The sequence below is a fragment of the Neovison vison genome, chromosome 7, assembly GCF_020171115.1.
Source record: "Neovison vison isolate M4711 chromosome 7, ASM_NN_V1, whole genome shotgun sequence".
In the NCBI taxonomy this organism is placed as follows: domain Eukaryota; kingdom Metazoa; phylum Chordata; class Mammalia; order Carnivora; family Mustelidae; genus Neogale; species Neogale vison.
Genome location: NC_058097.1, coordinates 141,125,722 through 141,151,217, shown reverse-complemented (window position 1 = coordinate 141,151,217; position 25,496 = coordinate 141,125,722). Strand labels below are relative to the sequence as shown.

Below are 25,496 nucleotides of genomic sequence, written 5' to 3'. Positions count from 1 at the left end.
ACACACACACACACACACACACACTGTCATATATACCCCCACCCCTTTACACAATGTCATTGGGTGGTGCACACAGTGTGCTCTGGCTACATTCCCTGTCAGTAAAGGACTTGTCACCCAGCTGCGGGGAGTGCACAGTCATTGACAACATTTTGGTGCCAGCCCCAGGAATTACCTCTGCTGCAGAGAGCTGCCTTGCCCAAGGTCACATTCTTCTTAGGGAGACTCACATACAATGAATGATGGATGCAGTAAAACTGGTGATCCAGACCCAACTAAAGACACCTCTGAAGAGCCATTCTCACTCCAGAGCGCCCCCTGGGTTGGCGGAGGCTGTCCCTGGACCTGCATGTCAAAGGCTTCCCCCTGACCCCAGTCCCCCTACCTACTACCCCTCTTTTCCATAGGTGTCTATCTGGAGGTCACATCTACACACTACACTCCATCATGGAATCTATTCCCACAACACTGTCTCTGAAATGTGGAAGTATCTCTATTTATTCGTCTATTCAAGAAGAATTTACTAATTCTTAATTACTTAACTAAGAAATAAACACAAGACTGAATTCCCTATTTCTATAATCTAGAGCTTAAATGAATCTAAATGCAGCTTCTGATTCCACAGCTGGTTATAGGCAAGCGAGACTACAAATAAAATAGGTGAACTAGTTCAAGTACCAAAACCTTCTCTGAGGTCTTAAAGTAACCAAAAGAAATAGAACATCAGGGCCACACTGATATTTTACCAATATCGTGGGACCTGCCAAACATGGGGTAAGGTGATGGGTATTTCTCACATGGATTCAAGAGTACATTTTGAAAAAGAAAAAAAAAATTTAAGTTAGAAGAAAAAAAAAAAAAAAGACCTTCCCCATGACAGGATCTTGCTACCGTTCTTGACTTTGACCCCTTTCCTTAACCAAAAACCAAAGCAATTAAGGACGTTCCTGGGGAGGTATCAGATGCCACCAGTACTCTGACCCCTAACTCAGAGATGCAGGTCCTAGGAGTTCCCTACCTATTTTCTGAATGTGAGCTCCTCAAATCTTCCATCGTGCATTTCAACATTAGGGCCCCAGAGCATCTTCACTCAGCACCAGCTTCACAAATCCCAATATCGTACAGACTGCATATCACCTAGCAGGTGGAGAAAGCCAGGCATTCTAAGGGCATGCATGTTGTCTGTAGTAGCTCTGAATGGTTAACACAATGCAGAACTGTAAGACATGTAACATCACTGAGTGGACACCCACTGTTCGTGCCTATCCAGCACCTGCACACCTTCCGCGTCTGGGGTAAGTCTGCTTCTTCAGGGAAATATTCTCTTCTTGCTCTAACCACATGGTTCTCACTGGGCTGTTAGGTCTCTATGTGATTCCATCACCTCTGTCAGCACCAGCATTGAGGAGGGCGTGGATTCACCAACCCTTGGAGGAAAACTATAGCAGAATGCACCCCAGTAAGAAAAATGCAGAGTAGTAAGAGTAGCTGGTTTGTTACAGTCTAAACAAGTCACCCACCCCTCTGGGTCTTCTCTGTTTGCAACAGGAGTAAAAACAGTCCCTGTTTTATGGCCCTACTATGTGTTAGGTGCCGTGCTTGGGCCAGACTTGGCCTGCTGCCCTTACTTCTCTCAGCGACTCAGGGAGGCTTTATAAATTACCCCCAGTTTATAGATGAGAAAGTGCTGGCTCAGAGAGTCTAAGCCTTGCCCAGTGTCATGGAGCTGGGAACGGGCAGGGCTCATATTTGAACCCAGGCTTGCTGCTGTCACGATAAAGCCCAGCTTCTTTACTTCCCATAGTGTCGTTTCTTTTTTTTTTTTTAATAGACTCTTTTTTTTTTTTAATTTATTTGGCATAGATCACAAGTAGGCAGAGAGGCAGGCAGAGACAGAGAGAGGGGGAAGCAGGCTCCCCGCTGAGCAGAGAGCCCAATGCGGGGCTCGATCCCAGAGCTGGGATCATGACCTGAGCCGAAGGCAGAGGCTTTAACCCACTGAGCCACCCAGGCGCCCCCATAGTGTCGTTTCTTAATAGCGCTTCAAAAGTTCTTAAAAGGGTGTATGTGAAAATTCTTCCTAGCACAGCATGAGTCAATACAAGCACTCAGAAAATGCTGGAAGAGAAGGTAGCCCGGTGGAACAGTAGCTATTCAGCAGAAAGTTGCACAATGGACCGCACAGCCCAGCCCACCACCATCATGGACCCGAACCTGTCAGTAAAGAAGGTTAAGTCACAATGAATATGGAAGAGGCAGGGCAAGCTTCCTTACCCAGATCACCTCTCACAGAAAGAGTTTTTAGGAGGTGATTTGGGGTACTACTGAGACCAAAGCGTGCCTGAGAATTTCTCCCCTGTCACTCAGGCTCTTCAATTCAATGAACAGCCTCGCTTTCTCTCTGCCTCAGGTGAGAGGTTTATAGGTGTTCATGTATTTTCATCACATCCCTATGCTCCCGTGATTGATGTTCTTCGAAATAAATGATCTGCCTCCCGGTCACTAATTGCCTGCGTTTCAGGAATTTCTTCTGTGGTCACAGAAAAGTCAATGAGTCATCACTCACCCCCACCTCAACGTCCTTCCAAGGCAAAATTGTAGGAGCGAGGCCAGAGCAATAGTATTTTATCGACAGGTTTATGCGAGCAAAGACAATGAAGCCTCTAACCGACCTAAGAAATAAGAATTGTGAAGAAAGTAACACTCATGGTCCATATCCAGCATATCTGACATCTGGTGGGGATCAGTGTGTAACGTCTCCTTCCTCCATAAAATAAATTTAACTTCAATAATAATCATGAAATAAAACAAATAATCAGGATGATAAAACAAAAAATGCAAACAATAAAAATGTTCTTTTTTGGCACTATGTATATCCACACATGTCCTCAAAATTAAAACTGAAATAATTAAAGTAGAAAAGGGAGCAAGTATGGGTATTTCCTATTTATGTCAGCTACTTTAAAAGAGAGGGTCATAAACATGTAAAGAAATGCTTTCTGGAGACCAAACTGCACAACGTTCCAAGAATGATTGGCACGAGAAGGAGGGAACTGGAGTAACTCAAGCTCTGTTTCTTCGTCTTTCAGTCACAGTCATATTCATTTTTATTCTGAATCTGCTGCTTAAAGGCAGAAATACACACCTGAAATGAACTAACACAATTCCACGCGGTTTTGAATTTACTTTCCAAACCCACATGCGTAGATAAGTTCATGTGTGTCACGGGACCATGGGATACTTGGAAGTTCTCCAAATTAATTTCCACATAAGTTACAATTTTTAATGAATGGTAAGTAACAAAAATGTACTAGATGATGCATATATATGTGCGCATATTAAAATTATTCAAACTCCACAGTAGACACAGTGGTTTTTTTTCTTTTTTCAGGGACAAATATGTTGTAACTGACATTGTTTAGAATTGTTAGTTTATGGTGACAATAAAAAGCAAACCAATTTCTAGACAGCTTTATTACTGCTTATAAATTCTCCACAGACAGCTGCTCACACATCAACACACACACCCCCCCCCTTGTTACATCACTGTTATTTGGTTACTGTGTTTAGATCCCTGCTGGGTCCACGAACCATGCTACATATTCTAAATATGCTACTTCATTTAACCCTTACAAAAATCTCGTTAGATGAATTAATATACTGAGGTTGTTGCCAAGCACACAGTAGGAATTCAAGGAACCTTAGTTCTCATCTTCATCATCATCACCCATTCCCCTTAATCGTTTGAAGCCAAGGCACAGAGAGGCTAAGTAATTTACTTAGTGTGACCCAGCTGGTAAAGAGCAGAACCAGAATGAGAATTCCAATCTGCCTGACTTCAAAAGTGAATTCTGTCCACAACATTTGACTAAACATGCTCAGTCTGGGTATTGTGTAGTAGAAAGTGAAGTTGCCTGCCTTCCACAGGTTTGAATAGATCCTGGGTTCAATAGGTCCCAAACACTTGTGTTCAGTCAATTTCTTCTCACACTAGTTTTTCTTAATATCTGACATTCAGCCATTCATCTTTCTTTCCAGTTTTTTAATTTTTTATGTAAGTTTCATTTTATTTTAATTTAATATTCTATTTTATCTTAATACCAGTTAGCTAATATACAGTGATATATTAGTTTCGGGTGTACAGTATAATAATTCAACACTTCCATACATCACCCAGTGCTCCTCACAAGAGCCCACCTTAATCACCCGTCACCTATTTCACCCATCCCCCTCCACCCCTCTGGTAACCGTCAGTTTGTTCTCTATAGCTAAGAGTCTGCTTCTTGGTTTGTCTCTCTCTCTCTCTCTCTTACTTTTTTCCCCCTTTGATTATTTGTTCTGTCTTTCCAGTTTTAAGTAACAGGCAGAGCATTTGTTAGAGTTTAAATATTTCTGTGATCATTGGATAAATGTCTGTCCCACCCACAGGCTGACAGCTGCAAAAGAGCAGAGTGGGACCACATCTGTTTGTTCCCAGAGCGTTCCCAGCACCGAGCAGGGTCCTAGAACATTACAGGCATCAAAAATGCATAAGTTGCATGAATAAAGAATGAACGACTGCAAGAGCTTTTTCAAGTGTATTTTCAGATTAAATGGGGGTTCTCACAACAGGACGGTGAGCTGGATGCTATTTTGCTTATTCATAAATGAAAAAAATGAAGATTGAAAAACGAAACTTCCACCCCAAGATTCTTCACTTGAGTTACTTTCTTGTTATTTCCCTTAATTTCAGACCCCTTTGGCCTTCCTTCACACCTGCCTGGAAACCTGCAGTAACCCAGCACGTGCCTCCTTGGGTTTTGTATGTTTAACTCCTATTTTGCTTGCCTGTGATCCCAGCTACACTGTGAGCTCTCTAAGGGCAGGGACCGTGTCTTGCTGTTTGTTGGAACCCCAGCACTTGGAACAACCTTTTATGTACGTATTATATGTAACACATTGTGTATCTAAAATACATGTATAATACGAACAGGCTTATACGCGATTAATGATAGCCTGAATCGAAGTCAGCCTTCTGTCCTCCATGCATTCTAGGACAAGTCCCTTGAACTCTCTGAGCCCCGTTTACTCATAGATAAAATGGAGATAATCATACCTCCTTGTGAAGTTTCCGTAAGGATTAACAAGGCTAGGATACCTAGAATAGATCCTGACACCTAATTAGAGCCCAAAAGATGAAGAATGCTTATCCTCCCTGCCCTGTTCAGCTGTAGGCACAGAGGCCCTTGTGACCTATCTCTAGTCGTGGCAAGAGGAGGCCGTAACACTTGCAGGGAGTTTGGCCCAACTAGGGTAGGACCCAAAGAGGTATTTGGACCACAGCTCACGTAGTAATTAAGCCTGCCCCTTCGCCTCCTGGGACCCAGAAGGAATGAGTATTGTCACTGTAAGCACTTACTCAGAGATTCAAGTTCTGAACACTTTCTCCTCAGAGGAAGAGACACGAGCTGGGGCCACCGGTTTGTGGGGTTCAAGGCACAATGAGCTCAATGCCACATACCGTAGGAGCACAAAGCCCTTGAGCCCTGGGGAGAGAAGTGGGGCTTTCACCTCCTAGTCTCCAGTGCTTCCCCTTCTAGGCACCTGCTTTTCCATACTTCTCTCTACTTGACACCACTTTTGCCAGAATGGAAGCTTTCCTCTTCTCTGAGTTCATAAGGATACCTCCCCACACCTGTGTCTATGTAGGCTGCTTGCCTTAGCGGGAGATCTGGTGGGGAGAGGGGTTGACACAGCACAGCACAGAAGCAGCCCCCAGTGGAACGGTCAGCATCTTCTCACCTTCCTTGAGGCCCTTCACCGCAGAACCTCAAGGACCCTTCAGCTCACTTGCTTCCTGTTTCTCTAGTCTCAACTCATTCCTCCTCCTTTCTCTGCCCCTCCCTCACCCCAACAGCTGTCCTCATCTCATCCCCTACCCCAGAAACTCCATATTTTCCTCCCTTTATATTCAAAACTATAAAATCAAAGTTTTCAAGTCACTGGAAGGAACAAAACACCTGCCCTGGAGTAACGCCCGCTCTCTATAGTGGATATATAAACAGCAAATTATTTTCAGGGGCACATTTCATAAACATCATAGCCTCCTTAGTGGCAGCAGCTCTGAGACTTTACCTTGACCCGTTTCTTATCACTAGCCTCAAGGTGCTTCTAGCCACCCCTCCCACCTGGCAGGGTCCAAACACTGGCATTTCAGTCTCCAGTACTAACGTGCCCCTTACTCAGAGGATCCGTGAGCTTCAACCCAATACAGCATTTATAAATTGCCAGGTACTGTCAAAGAAGATGCAGAGAATATTAAGCAACATTGCCGCTCTTAAAGAACCTGCATTCTAGCAAGACAGGTATGTACACAGTTGGACTGGATACAGTTTGCTTTCAGTCAGTTTTAAATAGTTTGCATTTTAAAGATTTTATGTATTTATTTGACAGAGAGAAATCACAAGTAGATGGAGAGGCAGGCAGAGAGACAGAGGGAATCAGGCTCTCTGCTGAGCAAGAGCCCGATGTGGGACTCGATCCCAGGACCCTGAGATCATGACCTGAGCCGAAGGCAGCGGCTTAGCCCACTGAGCCACCCAGGCGCCCCTCAGTCAGTTTTATGTGTCAATTACCACAAGCTCATTTCTTTCCTAGACACAGTTCTGAAGTTTGTTTTATTTCTTTTCTAGCTAGTCTCCATGCTTCTCTCTCCCTTTCATGATGAGGCTAGCTACCTTGAGACTAGCTAAAAGAAAGGGCTTGAGTGTGTGTGGGGGGGGACACACCTCTACCCTTAGTCTGATATTAGCTTAATGTCTTAAATCTTTATGTGCCTTGTAATCCAAATTTTCCCAGCCACATCTTCCTCTATTACATAGAACCAATCAGCTTCCATGGACCTCCGAAGCAAGAGCAAGAGCAAGAAGTAAACTTCTACTGTGTCGAAACGATGCATGTCTGGGTGAGTTACACACTATGGCATGCCTAGCCTGCACGTGCTAGTTTTAAAACTACGTGCAATACAAGACAGAATGAAGTAAATGCTGGGTAGAGATATAAGTCATATGCTTTGAAGAGCACAGTTGAAGAAATGATATTTTCTGCTTAGTATTTATTGTTTAGTTTATCAGATTTTTATCCTCACAATAACACCACTGAGTATATTTTCTCCCCTTTCTATAGCTCAGGAGAGTGAGGTTCGAAAAATGAAGGAATTTGTGCAGCAGTAAGTTAGCATAAAGTTAGCAAAGCTGACTGTAAGTGGAAATAGGATACAAATTTAAGTGCTGCTTTAAAACCCACAGTCTTTTCATGACGCTATGTTACCCATTGGAGTGGAGGTCCAAGGTGCCTTGACGTGGAGCTGGTAAATGAACTGTGCCTGAGACGATGAACAGGCTATAAAACCCATGATCAGAGGTGGTCTAAGGTATTTCACTGATATCACACTCTTATGCAAATAAGCTTTGGATAAGTGACCCAGAGGTATGTCCTAGTGGCTACAAAAACTGGAAGCCAACCTTATTTAATTCATAAAGCCACTTTCTGGAGAGGTAACTCATATTCTCGAGTGGAGCATGCATTTGTCCTCTTCTTCTGGGTGCGCAGTCATTGGGAGGATGGGCCCATCCACCATCTGTCTGGGTAAGTGGTAACAGCCAAAATCCGGGGGCTGGAGCTCTGAGCGGAGTGAGGACGCCAGTATCAGCAGTTGGCTGGAGCCTCCTCGTACAGAACACACTAATTAAGAGAACTAATTAGGCTTCCGCTAGATCCCAGTGGGGTTCATTAAAGGAAAATCTTGTAAAATATTTCATCCCAGAACATGTATTTGGATAATCCAGAAGAGTGATTTAATTAGAGGATTAAAACTCATTGAAGTAGATTCCAGAATGGAACTGTTTCTGTCAAAACAACGTGGGGATCACTATCTCAGGGTTAAAAAAAAAAAAGACAAGACCAGTGTCCTCTGCCTTCCTTTTTAATGGGCAGATGGCTGCAGTTATTCATTTCTTAAGGTTCAAGCTTATAAGATTAATTTTCATTGAGTCTTTCCTGCCATGATTTAACCACATCAATAATAAAGATCTCAGTTCCTCCTCCCAGTGCTGCAAAACCATGAAGTCACTGGCGACCTGGACTGTCCCACAAAATTCTTGTTCAAGGTCACCCTTGCACTGGAGCTTTGTGTGTGTCCCCTTCCAAATTGTGAGCCAAACACAAATGATGTCACATAAAATTAGTGCCAACCCAGCACCTGGTATATTTTGGTATAACCCAGAATCTAAAATGCTCCAAGTGATGGAAGAATACCCTTGAAATTTGCATGGGTCCTATAGAGCCCCAAGCTTCAGATTCTGCTATGAGTGAGCTTGGGGTCATAGCAATGATCAGAATCCAAACTCCACTCTTTCCCGCCGCGACTTGTGTATGCGAACCTCAACTTCTACAAAATAATTTCCAGAATCTAAGAATTCCCAAGACATGTCTAACCTGTGCTCTGGAGCGAAGCCAAGCTACCGCCGTAGGAGTGCCTCCGTGTCGCTCCTCTTCCCACCCCTCCTCTCCACTTTCCAAAAACTCGGACCCAGAACCAATGGTGACTGAATGAGGAAACAAACTGAAGTAGTAGGCACCACACTTACTCAAACTTGCTCCTCCCAACCAGCCACACAAGCCTTCCTGGTGGGGTCTCCTTTATCCAGAACGTCCCCCCTTCAAGGCAAGGTCCTTTTTAGGCCTCCTCTCAGGCAAACTGGCTTCTGATGAGCCTGGCCTCTCCCAGGTAACAGACAGCTTTCTCAGACTAGTCCAGACTGATGTTCCTTTCACACATTCACACACGTACCCTACCTTTATATCATTTATCAGAGCACCCTCCTCCAATTTATTTATTGTGTAGTTAATTAATTAAACTATGTGTCCCAGGACACCTGGCTGGATCAGGCAGTAGAACATGTGACTCTTGACCTCAGGGTTGTAAGTTTGAGCCCCACACTGGATGTAGAGATTACCTAAATATAAAGTTGTTGTTGTTGTTGTTGTTGTTTAAGATTTTTTTTTAATTTGACAGAAGGAGAGATCACAAGTAGGCAGAGAGGCAGGCAGAGAAAGATGGGGAAGCAGGCTCCCCGCCGAGCAGAGAGCCCAATGCGGGGCTCGATCCCAGAACCCTGAGATCATGACCTGAGCCGAAGGCAGAGGCTTAACACTCTGAGCCACCCAGGCGCCCCCATTTTTATTTTTTGGTTTTTTTTTTTAAAGCATCTGTACTAGACTATAATCTCCAGGGAGGAACTGACCCTGCCGATTTCACTCACCGCTGCATCTCCCACTACTCAGCACAGAGCCTGGCAAACACAGAAGTCACTCAGCAAACAGTTACTGAGTGAAGAGGCTCAGTCTTGGAATGCTTCCTTTTTCCTTTCCCCTTGCCTGGCTTGTAACCGCCTATGCTGTAGAAGACTAGTGAGTGTGGCCAGGAATTACTGTAAAGAGGAAGGGATTCTCCTGTCGCTAGAAAATGGAACTTCTGCTTAAATTATTAGGCATTGTCACCTCCAATGTGCCAAGCACCTTCTAAGCATTCATTCAATCCTCATAATAACACATAACACTGTGAGGTAGATCTTACTATCATTTATATTTTATGGAAGAGAGGACAAAAACAGAGATGTTAAGTAGCTTGCTCAAATGGTAAGAACTAGCAAGTGCTCATCCAAAGAACAAATAATCCAATCAAGAAATGGACAGAAGACATGAACAGACATTTCTGCAAAGAAGACATCCAGATGGCCAACAGACACATGAAAAAGTGCTCTATATCACTCAGCATCAGGGAAATACAAATCAAAACCACAATGAGATAACACCTCACACTAGTCAGAATGGCTAAAATCAACAAGTCAGGAAATGACAGATGCTGGCAAGGATGCGGAGAAAGGCGAACCCTCCTACACTGTTGGTGGGAATGCAAGCTGGTGCAGTCACTCTGGAAAACAGCATGGAGGTTCCTCAAAAAGTTGAAAATAGAACTACCCTATGACCCAGCAATTGCACTACTGGGTATTTACCCTAAAGATACAAACGTAGTGATCCGAAGGGGCACATGCACCTGAATGTTTATAGCAGCAATGTCCACAATAGCCAAACTATGGAAAGAACCTAAATGTCCATCAACAGATTAATGGATAAAGAAGATGTGATATATATATAATGGAATACTATGCAGCCATCAAAAGAAATGAAATCTTGCCATTTGCGACAACATGGATGGAACTAGAGGGTATTGTGCTGAGCAAAGTAAGTCAATCAGAGAAAGAAAATTATCATATGATCTCCCTGATATGAGGAAGTTGAGAGGCAACGTGGGGTGTTTGAGGGGTAGGGAAGGAATAAATGAAACAAGATGGGATTGGGAAGGAGACAAACGATAAGAGACTCTTAATGTCATAAAACAAACTGAGGGTGGCGGGGGGGGAGGGGTAGGGAGAGGGTGGTGGGGTTATGGACATTAGGGAGGGTGTGTGATATGGTGAGTGCTGTGAAGTATTAAACCTGGCAATTCACAGACCTGTACCCCTGGGGCTAATGATACATTATATGTTTATAAAAAAATTTTAAATTAATAATAATTTTTAAAAAGAGACTCTTAATCTCACAAAACAAACTGAGGGTTGCTGGGGGGAGGGGGGTAGGGAGAGGGTAGTGGGGTTATGGACATTGGGGAGGGTACCTGTACGCCTGGGGCTAATAATACGTTATATGTTTATAAAAAAAATAAAGAACTAGCAAGTGCTGGTACAAGTAGAGCCACTATGTCTGCTCAAGCCTTGATATGAAGGTTCTGCTGCGGAATGGTTGCCCTAAGTCTATGTGGCCACACCTGCATTGCCCCTGCTGGATAAGTCTATGCAGAACAAAGACTGAGGTCAGGGGGCCCCTGGGTGGCTCAGCTGGTTAAATGTCTGCCTTTTGGTTCAGGTCATGATCTCAGGATCTTGGCAATTGAGTCCTGCATCAGGCTCCTTGGGGTCCTGAGCAGGGACTGCCTATCCATCTGCATCAAACCGCAGAAGGACAAAAAGCACGGAGGATCATACATGGGAAGTTTTATGAGCCTGACCTACAAGGGAAACATACTGTTTCCACCCACATTCCACCACCTAAAACTCGGTCACATGAACACGTCTAAGGGCAAGCCAGGAGTGAAAAACATAACTTTGGAGCAGCTGAGGCCTGCAGAGCTTCCCAGTGCGCATCCAGCATGACTCTGCAGTCTGGTCTACAAGCAGAGAAGGTGGAGAACTACAACAGTTTCCACTTGGCTGTTGCCAGGGTGGACACATTTTAAGAGAGGAAGAAAACAAATCTGTTCCCTTTACCTCCGTGCCAATGAAGCTACTAACAAAAGATGGAGTCATTCACCAGTGTTGCCACTAGGTGGCACTTTAAGCTTTTGGATTCCCCAAGTTTCCATCTGGGATGCTTTTCAGTGAAGCAGGGTAAAAAGATTATCCAGTCCTCCCAACAGAAATATAAATGGCCTTATTCTTCCTGGCCTCACCCAAAGAGTGGGTCTGGGTCTGCCTTCTCCTGAGAAGGATTAGCAACCCAGAGTCAAGAGAAGTCAGTGCTGTTAAGCAGGACGTAGAAGACATCTGCAGGAGGCAGAGACATCGAGCCTTCCAGGTCTGGCCAGAGTTCCAGGGCTGCCCTGAATGCTCAAGGCTTGTCACCTCACACTAACTCCATTCCCTCATCTGTGAAGTGAAGACTATAACACTACTGGGGAGTGTAATGAAGGTTCTTGGCTTTTCAGATACTTTCACAAACACCCTCTACCCTGTCCCCACGTCCCACCAAGGTCAGCATTAGGCATTACTGATCCCACTCTGCAGTTGGGGAAACTAAGGGACTACAGTGAAAATTAACTTGCCCAAGATCACAAGGCATTGGGGGCAGATGCAGAACTTGTGATCTCTTCCACTGCATTCTATAAATCACGGCCAATGCTTTGACTCCATTGCTCTTTACTACCACATAAGAAAGTAAGTAGGACAAGTAAGGTCATTACTGAATTCTCTTCAGAGAGGAAAAACTGAGCTTAGTGGGGGTTAATCAACCTGCCCATTTTGGCAGGGCTACAACTATAATTCACATTTCCAGATTTCCTCATAAAAGAGGCTTTTTTAAACCTTAACACAAAAGACTACTATTGGCCAAAAGGGCTGATTCTCTGCACTCGCTGCCACACTGAGTATAAATATTTATGTTCTTCTTAGATGTTTAGAAAAGACCTTTTTCCTCTCTTCCATCAGATATGACCCTGTAATTTTGGCCGATGTCGAGATTAGCCCCGCCTTTTACATGCTTTAGTTGAAGCTTTTGTCAACTATGTGAATACCAAAAAAAGGAAAACAAGAAAGTTGTTAACAGCGGCTGAGGAAAACGCAGGTTATAGAACAGGCAACCAGGCTTCCACCGTCTCTCTAAGAAGCGTGTGGCACAGAGCAGTGGTTCTCAAACTGAGCTCCAGCCATGGCCCAGCTGCCCTGCCACCTCAGCAAGTGTCGGTGGAGCTGGGCTGTTTTTCAAGCCCTCCCCTCAACCCTGGTGGTTCTGAGGATCAGCCAGGATGGAGGACCATTCTACTCTCCAAGACAAGTTCACGATTTGTTCCTATGTTTGAAAATTGTACCTTAGCCGAAAGGAAATAAAAATCTCACTCAGAAAAAATGATGGCGGCCTTGCAGACCCCGCCACCCCAGAACCCCTCACACCACCCAGCCCTGGTGAACCCCACTGTGTTCTTTGACATCGCCTTGATCAGCGAGCCCTTGGGCCGTGTCTCCTTGGAGCTGTTTGCAGACAAATTTCCAAAGACAGCAGAGAACTTTTGCGTTCTGTACACTGAGGAGAAAGATTTGGTTCTAAAGGTTCCTGCTTTCACAGGATGATTCCAGGGTTTCTGTGCCAGGGTGGTGTCTTCACGGCCATTAACGGCCCTGGAGGCAAGTCCATCTATGGGGAGAAAACTGGTGATGAGAATTTCATCCTGAAGCATATGGTTCCTGGCATCTTGTCCACAGCAACTGCTGGCCCCAGCAGAACCAGCTCCCAGGTTTTCATCCACACAGCTGACTCAGGAGTGGGTGGCGAGCGTGTGGTCTCGGGTAAAGTGAAAGAGGGCACGAATATTGTGCAAGACATGGAGCGCTTTGGGTGCAGGAACCTCAAGACCAGCGAGAAGATCGCCATCACTAACTGTGGACAAACCTGATGCATCTGACTTGTGTTTTACCTTAACTAGCAGACCATTCCTTCTGCGGCTCAGGAGGGCAGCCCTCACCCCCATCTGCTCAAAATATCCCATAGTCCTTGCGCTCTCCCCGCACCTCTATGGATCCCACGTTCTCCTTACTCCCCTCAAAGTCCAGCTGCACTGCAGAATTAAGTTTATGATTATGAAATAAAAACTAAACAAGAAGGAAAGGAAGGAAGGAAGGAAGGAAGGAAGGAAGGAAGGAAGGAAGGAAGGAAGGGAGGGAGGGAGGGAGGGAGGGAAGAAATAACATCGAACTGACCTAAAACTCAGCTACATGTATTAGTGGTAGAGCAGGGAGATCACTGAATACCCAACAGGACTTGGACCTTCCTCAGACTCCAGATGAAATAGAAAAAAAGTTCACAGCTGAAGAGGGGATTGTGTTCTCTGACCACAGGATTTTCAGATCCTGCTAATAGTTACCGGTGCCTCACACGTGAGAGACACTATGGTGGAGACTGCTGGTATTTTAGTTCGTCTTACGACCACCATGCGGAGACAGTAGTGATCAATGATGAGAACACACTCTCAAAAATGGTCAAGGGCCTGACTCACTCCGCTTCTTATGAGTAACAGGGTTGTTTTTCTCCAAGTGTTAGAAATAACAATACTCACCCTTGCCTGGCCCTTTGCCAGTAGCTATATCTGTGATTTCTAATCATCATACCGACCTTGGAAAGCAAGGAAATTCGTACTCCCACTCTCTGGGTGAGAAAACCAACACTTGGAAAAGTCCCATTCCTCTTCCAGTGGCATCCCTGGGGAAAGACAGTTGCAGAGTTCGGCACAGGTCAGCCTGGTCTGTGCTGAGCGCAGTGTGGCAACGCCAGGCCCTGGGGCCGCCACTCTTACCGCATCTGGGCTTTCTCCCATCTCCCACCATCTTCCAGCTTGCTCTCAGCACTAGGTGTGTGCCCGCACAGGAGCAAAGGTAAGGCCCGTGCACGGAGTCGTGGCCCTGCTCCTAGAGAGGCTAGTAATAAAGTCAGGCCACCCCTCTTCCTGTTCCCTCAGGCCATTGTGTGGGCCAGAGAGGCTTTTCTTACAATGTTCTGGCAGCAGCCGAGACCCAGGCCTGTGCCAAGGTGATTCAGATTCTGTCTGAGTTCTGGGCTACTGTTCAAATGCGTCCCGAGTTTCTCTCGGCCATTTTATCCCCTGCCCTGCATTGAAGTCCTGTTGTTATGGACAGAATTGATTAAGAGATCAGATTCTGAGCAGCTTTCTGCACCCAGGCTTCGGGCATCCAGGGGCCCCCTGGGAACAGCACTGACCGTCCACCACGGGCCCTCAGGCGGGGGCCTGCTCCCCGCCAGGAGAAAGGCCAGCCACACAGAGATGAAAAGATGCACACTCCCTCCTGCTCCTGTTGGGAGCCCTTTGTTTTATCTTCAGGGTGAAGCCTCACTCTGCCATTGCTCCTCTATGAACCAGCTCATGCGAAGGGACTGGTTCGTCACCGATTGTGAGTCATGGTGGGGGAATGGGACCTTCTCAGTGCCAGAACTTCCCATGACCTTTCACACCCTGAGATGAAAATCTAGAGCATCCTCACTGGATGCAGAGAAGGGAGGGGACCGGGAAGTCCCAGCTCTCTGCTGAGGTCTCTTTGGGCAATAATGGCAACCATAATAGTTGGCCTTTAGAAGGGATCTTTGTACAATGCTAGGGTCTCTGTATATGTCACCAGCAGCAGCATGTGATATCATCATTGCCATGCAACAGAGGGCAAAACTGAGGTGCTGGTTTAGTAATCTGCCCAAGGGCACACAGCTAAAAGAGAAAGGCAGGTCAGCTCTGTTGGACTAAGGAGGCTCCAAAAATGCCCCTCAACATTCAGACCACCTGACTCATGTAGCCAGGACCCACCCCGCAGTGGGTCGTACCAGAAGGTGGGTAGGGACTAGGACAGACAGGAACAAGAAATAAATTAGAAACATCAAGGGAGCAGCTCCCCCTGAAAAGTAAGGAGCCCTAGGCTTAGTCGGCTCAGGCTGCTATACCAAAGTCCACAGACTGGGTGGCACAAACAACTGACATTTATTTCTCATAGTTCTAGAGGCTGAAAGTCCAAGATCAGGGTGCTAGTGAGGTCGTGTCCTTGGTGAAGGTGTTTCTCCTGGTTTATGGACAGCTGTCTTCTTTCTGTGTCTTCACATGACTGAAAGAGTGAGCTAGCTCTCGGGCCTTTTCTGATAAAGTCACGAACCCCATTCATAAGAGCTCTGCTCTAAGGACCTCATTACCACCTAAAGGCCTTCCCCTTGAACACTAGCCATTCTAATAGGTGTGAGGTATTTCACTATAGTTTTGATATCCATTTCCCTGATGTTTAGTGGTGTTGAGCTCCTTTTCACATACCTGTTGGCCACTTGTATGTCTGGAGAAATATGTGTTCAGGTCTTTTGCCCATTTTTTAATTGAGTTATTCATTGTTTTGTTATTGACTTCTTGGAGTTCCTTACATATTTTGGATATTTACCCCTTACCAGATGTATTGCTTGCAAATATTTTCTCCCATTCCATAGTTGCTTTTTTACTGTGTTGATTTTTTTTCTGTGCAGAAGTTTTTTAGTTTGATTCAGTTTCTATTTCTGTAAAAAATGCCATTGAAAATTTGATAGGTATTGCATTAAATTTGTAAATTGTCTTGAGTAGTATAAACATCTTAACAATTTAATTCTTCTGACTCATGAATACAGGGTATCTTTCCATTTATTTGTATCCTCTTCAATTTCTTTCATCAAAGTCTTATCGTTTTCCCTGTACATATCTTTCATCTCCTTGGTTAATTTTATTCCTATGTATTTTATTCTTTTTTATGCTATTATAAATGAGATTATTTTCTTTTTTAGATGGATAGTTCACTGCTAATGTATAGAAACACAACTGATTTTCATATGTTGATTTTGCACCCTGTAGTTTTATAGACTTTGTTTATTAGTTTTAACAGGTTTTTTTGGTGGAGACTTTAGGGTTATATATATATATATATATATATATATATATATATATTTATGTCATCTGCAAATAGAAAGAAATCTACTTCTTTTCTGATTTAATATCTTTTCTTTCTTTTTCTTGCCTGATTGCTCTAGCTGAGACCTCCAGTAATATGTTGAACAGGAGTGGGGAAAGTGGGCATCCTTGTGTTGTTCCTGATCTTAAAGGAAAAGCTTTTAGCTTTTCACTGTTGAGTATGATGTTAGCTGTGGGTTCATCATATATCACCTTTATTATGTTCAGGTATGTTTCCCTCTATACCTAGTCTGTTGAGAGTTTTCATCATAAGAGGATGTTGAATTTTTCCAAATGCTTTTTCTGCATCTATTAAATGATCATATGATTTTTATCCTTCATTTTGTTAATGTGGTTTATCACATTTATTGATTTGCATATCTTGAACCATCCTTACATTCCTGGAATAAATCCCACTTGTTCATGGTATATGATCCTTGTAATATACTGGTGACTTCAATTTGCTAATGAGGATTTTTTGCATCTATGTTCTTTAGGGATATTGGCCTATAATTTTCTTTTCTTTTAGTGTCATTATCTGGTTTTGGTATGTGGGTAATTCTGGCCTCATAAAATGTGGCTGACTAGACTGCATGATCAAGAAAGGCCATAGGTTGTACCTGTAGTTGACTGGGACCACAGGTTGGATTCCATGCAGGCTGCTGGCTATGCTCTCCTGTTGGGTGAGGTTGCTAGTCAAGATTCTTCATGGGATGAGGCTGCAGACTATGGTTAGCAATCAACCTAGGCTGGGCAGAGACTGAACAAGGTTGGTGCCCAGGCTCCCTGGATGGGTGAGGCTACAAGCTGTGCTCTGCAGTTAGGTAGGGCTGGTGGCTTGGCTCCCTGCCCAAGCAGTTGGTAAACTCAGCTCCAAGACTGCCCAATACCTCTGGCCAGGCTCTCTCATTGAGCAGGGCTGGAAGCTAGGCTCAGTAGTTGGACAGAGCTGCTAGCTTGCCACCCTATCTGGGCAAGGCCATAGAATAACATCTACAGCTGCGATAGCCCATTGTCTGGGAACCCAAACTGGGTGTAACTGCTAACTGAGCTCTAACTTAACTCCAAAGTGGGCCTCTTGGGCAGCATCCCAGAATGCTGGGGAAGCGGGATGTCCACCTTGGGTTCTCTCTTCCCACAGGGAAAGCTGCAGGCCCAGGGATGTCCTCTAGGTGGCGTGCTATGCTGGCCTGGGAGAGGGGTGATGTAGTCAAAGAGAAACAGCAGCATAGTCAAGAGGTGCTGAAGGCAAGGGGGACTTGGAGTCGGTATATGCCAGTGGCAGAACAGGATGAGAAGGGCAGGTGAGTCTTCAGGGTTGTCAAATTCAATGACTGGTGGTCATATAAAGAGGCAGGATTCTCATCCCAAGGCGTCTTTGATTCTACTTAAAGCAGAGGTTGGAAGTGCAGAGAATCTGGTAGCAAGGAAGGACAGAGTCTTGCCAGTAGCAAAGAGGGCTAGCAATTTGTTCCCAGGATAAATGTTTGAGACCCTATATGTCAGACAGGTAGTCCCAGAGGTCAAGCTCAGCGCCCTCAGACACTGCGCATGCGCGGGACTCTCCTCTCCTGTCCGACACAGATCGCCCCAGAGGTACCACACACAGCGCCTGCACTCACAAGCTTGAGGGTGAACAAAGAGAAAGGGTGCCAGCCCCAGCTAAGTGGGCCGGGCTTCCTAACAGAGCTCCAGACTCCGCGGAGCTTGAGTGGGAGACAGGCTGAAAACCTTGCCATACCCATCAAGCATGCACCAAGGAGCTTAGACCAAAGGCTGCACCCCTTGAGCAGGCTTGCCGGCTTCCCCCGCCAACAGGGGGTACCAACGCGGCCAGTAGACGTGCCTCTTGGTGAGGAGCAGGTTCCGGAGGCGCTGCCAGGGTTGGATCTTACTGGCCCAGACGCTGAGCGCAGCTGTATGCGATGAGGTTCAACAAGGGCCTGGGATGGCAAATACTCAGCCGCAACGCTGCGCCGGGTGCGCCTCCCTCCGGCCACCCGGGGCTTGAACCGAACAGCTCCCGCCACTTGAGCATTTTTGGCTACTGAGAGCTACTGAGAGCCCCTCCTTCAAATTGTGGACAGCTTCTAGGGTTTTTATTGTATCTGTACTGAGTCCCTTTCCTAGAATTCCCTGAAATAAAATGAATTACCTGTGGTTTGCTTACCTAAGTCTTGTTTCACGCACAAAAAACCATTTCGTGTGGCACAAAGAATAGGATTAATTTTTAGTCGCCACATCGGTCATTATTTTATCAGTTTCCTAGGGCTGTTGTGAGAAAGTACCATAAACTGGGAAGCTTAACGCAACAGAAATTTATTATCTCGCCGTTCCGGGGGCTAGAGGTGTGACATCAAGGTGTTGGTACGGACACGCTGTCTCTGAAGTTGCTAGAGGAAGATCCTTTCTTGCCTCTTCAAGCTTCTGGTGTTTGATGTATAGACCTTGGTTCTCCTTAGCTTGCACACGCATCAGTGCAGTCACACAGCTGTCTTTCCTCTTCATGTCATCACACGCTATCTTCCTCTGCCTGTATCTATCTGTGTCCCAAGTTCTCCTTTTTATAAAGATGTCAGTGGTATTTGAATAGCTCCCACCCTAGTGACCCCATTTTAACTGCATTACCTCTGTAAAGACCTTATTTCCAAATAAGGTCACATTCTGAGGGCCTGGGAGTTAGGACTTCGACATATCTTAGTGAGGGGACACAATTCAACCCATAATATTTATTATGGGTAGTAAGTGGATCTTGAGCCGCTTGCCAGGAGTCTAGCCACATATCCATTCTCTTTCTTTCTCCTCCCTCCCAATCCCTTACGTTCCATTGGAAAATAAAAATGATTTTTCTCAATTTGGAATATGTTTGTAGGAACATTACCTTTTTTAAAAAAAGATTTGAGAGAGAGCACAGGGTTGGGGAGGGGCAGAGAGAGAGGATCCTCAAGCAGACTCCCTTATTGAGCACTGGCCATTCCAGGACCCTAAGATTATGACCTGAGCCAAAATTGAGAGTTGGCTGCTTAACCAGCTGAGCCCCAGGTGCCCCTAGGAATATCACCTTTTGAAAGTGGGGGGAAAAACAACTGCCTACGCCCTTCATTTAGGAACAAAACTGTCAAGTACTTTGTGACATCTCTTAGATTATGTTGCTTTGTTTCTTCACTTCCTTATTGACACTGAACATTTCATTGTGTCAACTGCTCACTGGTAGGCTCATTAAGAACAGGGTCTCTAGGGACGCCTGGGTGGCTCAGTTGGTTAAGCGGCTGCCTTCGGCTAGGGTCATGATCCCGGAATCCTGGGATCGAGTCCCATGTTGGGCTCCTTGCTCAGCAGGGAGCCTGCTTCTCCCTCTGCCTCTGCCTGCCTCTCTGTCTGCCTGTGCTCGCTCTCTCTGACAAATAAATAAATAAAATTAAAAAAAAAAAAAAAGAACAGGGTTTCTAGTTATTGCTCATCTCACAGAAGAAAATTCTGGTCACACTCTATACATGGGACAAGTGACTGAAAGCATGTTACAATATCCTTAATGCCTGCCACCAAATGCACTGCTCTGGACAAAACAGCTCTGCTCTTTGGTTTGATAAAATTACTAGTATGGTTGTTATTCCATACACGTAATTCCTGCCACAGTTAGGGTGCTCACGGAAAGGGGCTTTCTTTGCACAGTAAGTTCTTAACAAATAGTGTCATAGGATCATATGGGCAATTGGCAGGTTTGGGAAGAAGGCCAAATGTGTGGATGAATGGGAAGTTTCTTTTTCATCTCTAAAGCACTATAAACTGCACCCAGTAATCATTTATTACATGTTACTATTGCCAAATTCCAGAAAGTGATAAGAGTGCAGAGGCTCCCAATAGAGGAAGCAGAGGGATAACAACTGTCATAACAGTGTAATTAATTGCTATAAGAAAATAAGCCTGGGGTTTGGGAGTATCATAGATGATCCCAGTGTAGAGGTGCTTAACTGATCTAGGGAAGCTAAAGAAGTCAAGACTTCAGCAGAGAATAATAGGTTTAGCTGAAATTAGCAAGCAGAGAAAATGAGGAGTACAATCTAGGTATAAGTAGGGCAGGAATAAATTCATGGAAGTGATATGGATGTGGAGTATTCAAGCAACTATCTATAATTAGCACTAAATTCCTGAAACACAGGTAGTATAAAGGACAGGTAAGTGAGACCAGAGAGGCTGGCAGGAGCTACATGTTTAAGCTGAGGACTTTGAATTTCACCTTGGAAGGGACAGGGAGCTACTGAAAGAATTTAAAGAAGGCAATGATGGCACTAAAGTGGTTTTTTTAGAAATAATAGCTCAGGGAGCGATGGTAAAGATGGATTAAAGGATCGTGACTTCATAGACAAGAGAGTCATTGGGAGATCCTTACGCTAGGTTAGGTGGGAGGTGATGAGAGCCCAAACTAAGGAAGCGACATTGGCAAAAGAGTGTCGAGAAGACACATAAGAGTGGTTTAGAATAACATCCTTCAAACAGCAGGCCTAGCTCATTAGTGAGTCGTAAAACCCATAGAGTGGATAATAGCCAGGTTTTATTAAATAGAGAAGAAAATATCAGTGTTTCACATAGCTCCTAGTAAGAATCTGCGCTTTGTAAAATATTGTTTTCAATGATCTATTAAAATAGACGCCTGGGTGGCTCAGTTGGTTAAGCAGCTGCCTTCAGCTCAGGTCATGATCCCAGCGTCCTGGGATCGAGTCCCACATCGGGCTCCTTGCTCGGCAGGAAGCCTGCTTCTCCCTCTGCCTCTGCCTGCCTCTCTGTCTGCCTGTGCTCGCTCTCTCTCCCTCTCTCTCTGACAAATAAATAAATAAAATCTTAAAATAGATCATTGAATATTAATATAGATAATAATCTAATAATATCTGAATTACTAAATGAGAGACTGTTTATACAGATATGAGCTTACGTAAGTAGGGAATGGATATATTGAGACATAACGTAAGATGGGGTTTTTCTCAAGGTGATGAAGAACAGTATTTGAAACATACTGACTTAGAAGCTAGAACAGATCAGGCTCAGGTAACTGCTTGGTCAGGACGAGAGCTGCTGCAAGAAGAGTCTGGCCAGGCTAACGGTGGGCTACTCCGGCTATGTATGTGCTCAATTTCGGACGTACAATTTGAAGAGCTTATGAGCCCTCCAAGTGTAGTTGTCTAGGAAATAGGTGGGGAAATGGGTCTAGGATGGACGAAAGAAGCCAAGCAGGCCTAGATTTGGGGGTCCTCGGTGGATCAGTGATAGCTGCAGCCTTGGGATGGCGGAAGGCCACCATCCCTGGGCAAGAAGTGTGGAGTATGAAGAGGAAAGGGCGGAAATGGGAGGAGCCAGGGGCACAGAGTGGGCATGGCCAGGAAGTTAGGAGAAAACCAAAAGAAAATCATACGCTACAAACCCAAGGAGGAAAGCTTTAGCAAGGTGGAGCCCAGTTCTTGAGATGCAGCACAGAGGCCAAAGAAGCTGAAGGCTGAAGACCCCGTGGTTGGTGACTGGGATTTCAGTGAGAGCAATTTGGGGAAACTCTAGACAGAAGTAGAGCGACCATCTGTACTACTTTGCCCAGGACTGAGGGGCTTCTTGGAACTTTCAGGGCTAAAACCAAGACAAGACAGTCCCCACACAAACTGGGGTGGTTAGAACCCCAAATAGGCAAGGTTTAAACAAGTAGGTGAGGTGGAGGCAAAAAGCATGGATTCTTTTCCTGAAAGAGTCAACTCTAAAGAGCAGAAGATAGAGTAATATCTAGAGGAGAGTTTTCCACTTCTTTATTCTTCCTCTTTATTTTTAAACCATACTAAAGGTTTATTTCTAGGAGGAGAGGCTGAAGAAACAGATGACTAAAGATGTGATGCAGCAACATTTTGTTCTCATGAAGGGGGGAGGGGAAGAATGCTGAGCCTCAAAGGCAGGAGAAGGTCCTGCCTGCTGGAGAGAAAAACTGTGAAAGAGGGGATGGGAAATAGAGGGAGATGACAACAGATGCTCTCCATCTTGTTGGGATGTGGGAGTGAGGAAAGGGCTAGGACAGAGGCTTGAATGGAGATGAGCAAAGGCTTAGGACAGCTACTTAAAGGATGCAGGAAGACACTCCAACACATTCCAGGCACCAGGGGCTGAGGTGGGGAATCATGAATATGCAGCATATAGTGTACTTACTAGTACCAACTAGGTTAAGATCAGTAGCCTGTCCAAAGTCATAAAATTACAAGTGTATTATACTTCTGATCTTTTTTTTTAATATTTCTGATCTTTAAAAGTATCTACCATTGTACCTAAAAAAAAAAACAAAAACAAACAAACAAACAAAAACTCCACAACCCCTCAGGTGGCCAAAAAAGAGACAAAAATTCTTTCTAACAGGCTGCACTAGAAAATGACATACGAGAGGAGGCAACAATACCATCAGCCCTTGGCAGGACTATTATTAATGGCTGCTACTTATAGTATTACAGCAGGTGGCATGACCATGATCAGACACACAGGTGCTCAGCAGGGAAGGCCATGTGGGGAGAAGAGGAATCAGACATGGGGCAATTTGGAGCCTACGTAGTGACCAAGCACACGTTCTCGGCATCTTGGATAACAGGGTGGGTTGGAATCTTGACACAATGCTCAGCCATGGAGGCCTGGTACTAGACACCAGACCTTCCCTCTTGGTGGGTATTTACACTTTCCCTATGCCAAATCCCCACTATAACTCGTTGTGAAGATTGTTATCCATTTTTGCCAAGGGGAAGACTGTGTCTCAATACCATCAAGTACTTGTCCACCTCGCTTAAGTTGCACAGATAAGATATAGCTAAGTTGATTGATCTAACCCCTCCCTTCAGCCTTCTTTTCACCTATAATGAGGATAGTAACAACACCTCAGCACAGGCCTTTGAAAGAATTAAATGAGACCATAGCTGTGAAAATACCTGGCACCCCACAGATGCTGTTTCTATATTTGTCTAGCGTAGTGGTTCTCAGCTGGCAGCCATCTTGCCCCTCAGGGGACACGTGGTAATGGAGATGTTCTTGTCGCGACTAGGGGAGTGTTATTGTTATCTAGTGGGTAGAGGCCAGGGATGCTGCTAAACATTCTACTATGCTCAGGACAGCCTGCATAGCAATGAATTATGTTGGGCAAAATGTCAATAGCGGTGAGGTTGAGAACCCTTGATGGTAGCAGAACGCAGGGGACTGGGAACCATACACACAAGCAAAGCACAGCAGAGCCTTGCAAGCAGCAGCAGGTCTCACTGTTAGGGTACTGCAGATCTGGATCTTGGGCCCATTACTTGCTTTTAACAAGTTACTTAACCTGTCTGAGGCCCTCTTTTCAAACGGGGATAATAAGAGCACCTACCTCATGGCACTGTTTAGAAGCTTAGGGCCAGCACATGGAAACACACAGTGTTGGTATTATCATTGTTCATGAAAGGCATGGAAAAATACTGGGAGAGGGACAGCCTGTTTTACTGAACTCGGTAAAAAAAAAGAAGAAATTAAGAAAGAAACATTGTGAGGCGCCTGGGTGGCTCAGTGGGTTAAAGCTCTGCCTTTGGCTCGGTCATGATCCCAGGGTCCTGGGATTGAACCCCACGTGGGGCTCTCTGCTCAGCGGGGAGCCTGCTTCCCCCTCTCTCTCTGCCTGCCTCTCTTCCTACTTGTGATCTCTGTCACATAAATGGGTAAAATCTTAAAAAAGAAAGAAAGAAAGAAAGATTGCAGTGACTGCCAGCCTTAGTAATTGTCACAGGGTTGTTAATGTTTTCCTCCTGTGAAATTCTACCCTGGATAATAGTCCTCACAAAGTAGTTCAGAGAAATTAAATGACAGTTGAATAATATTCTGCCAACACAATGGAATTAATCACTTTTTAATCACTTTGAAAGAAATCAGAGAGACACCAAGTTTCTGGAATTGGAAAAGTTCTCATCATTAACAAGACTCATTGCTATATTTCTTGTGGTGCTAACTGAAGAAAGGTTTTATACAGAGTAAAGAGACTCAGTAATAGCCCTTAAAGCTGTCTGCCATGACTTGATACCCATTTGTTTCTTGACAAATTCCTTTCTGAAAATATCACAGCACTTAGATTTGTACAAACATTAATCTGGATTTTAACGTCTTTTGTAGTAACATGGGGGTTTCTACTTTCTCTCATGTAGATATTCTTAGAATCTGCCTTGAACCAAGGCAGCTCTCTTTGCAATGTCATTAATCAGTAAATGACATCTCCTTACACTTCCTGAATGTTGGCCTTCATGCATTTTCATGGCAGGTCTGCAGAACTAAAGGGGTCCTTCTTTTCTTTCCAGCTGCTCACTCCCCACCCAGTCTTTCCTGCTCTGTCCCTCAACCATGCTGATGATGTCATGTGTTCCGCCACATCATGGCCGGTTAAAACATTTATCTGACTTTTCCCCCAAACGTCTCTCAAATGACAGATCAGGCCCTTCCGAGCTTCTTCAGATTCCATTAATCAAACCTGTTATTTAGGGAACAGAGACTCCTTAGGAAACTCGTACCCTCACCATTCCCTTCCATTGGGAAAGTGTGGGTATAGGGAGTGAGGACACCAGGGAGACAGAAACCAAGCAAGGAGGAACTGGGGTGGCGAGTGGAACAGGAGGAGAAAGGGGAGACAGCGTTTACAGCTTGTAAGGGAAAGGGCAATCACCAGGCATCGGCCCAAAGAGAGCATGAGATTCACAACTCTAATGGCTTCAGTATGTACAAACTATTGACAAGTGTATATAAAATAGGTATATGTGCAGAACCAGTTAAGCAGCCCCAAGTTTTATATATTTCCCCTCAGAGCTAGCCAGCAAGCTATGAAGAAGTGATAAGAGAAGGAATATTTTGCCCTTCCTCTCTTATAAGGAAACTTAGATACAAAGAGGTTATAACTTGCCCAGTGCCACCTTAGCAAAGAATGGTTGAAGAATGGGAAAAGGAGAGAAACGGACCCCCAGGTTTGCCAAATTTAAGCCTCCTACATCAAGAAAAGCTGACAGGCAAAAAAAAAAAAAAATATATATATATATATATATATTATATAATCTCGCGAGAGCAACAAGAGACCAGAGAAACAGAAGGAAAGTAAGCAACAGCACTGGTAAGAGTGTTAAGAAATGGAAGAAGGATAATGAGATGGGAAGAA

The 25,496-nt window shown here is 44.7% G+C and overlaps 1 pseudogene; it reads left to right on the top strand.

The window, feature by feature from the left end:
• The first annotated feature begins 12,722 nt into the window (after positions 1–12,722).
• Positions 12,723–13,264, top strand: LOC122913485 (annotated as a pseudogene).
• Positions 13,265–25,496: the final 12,232 nt, after the last annotated feature.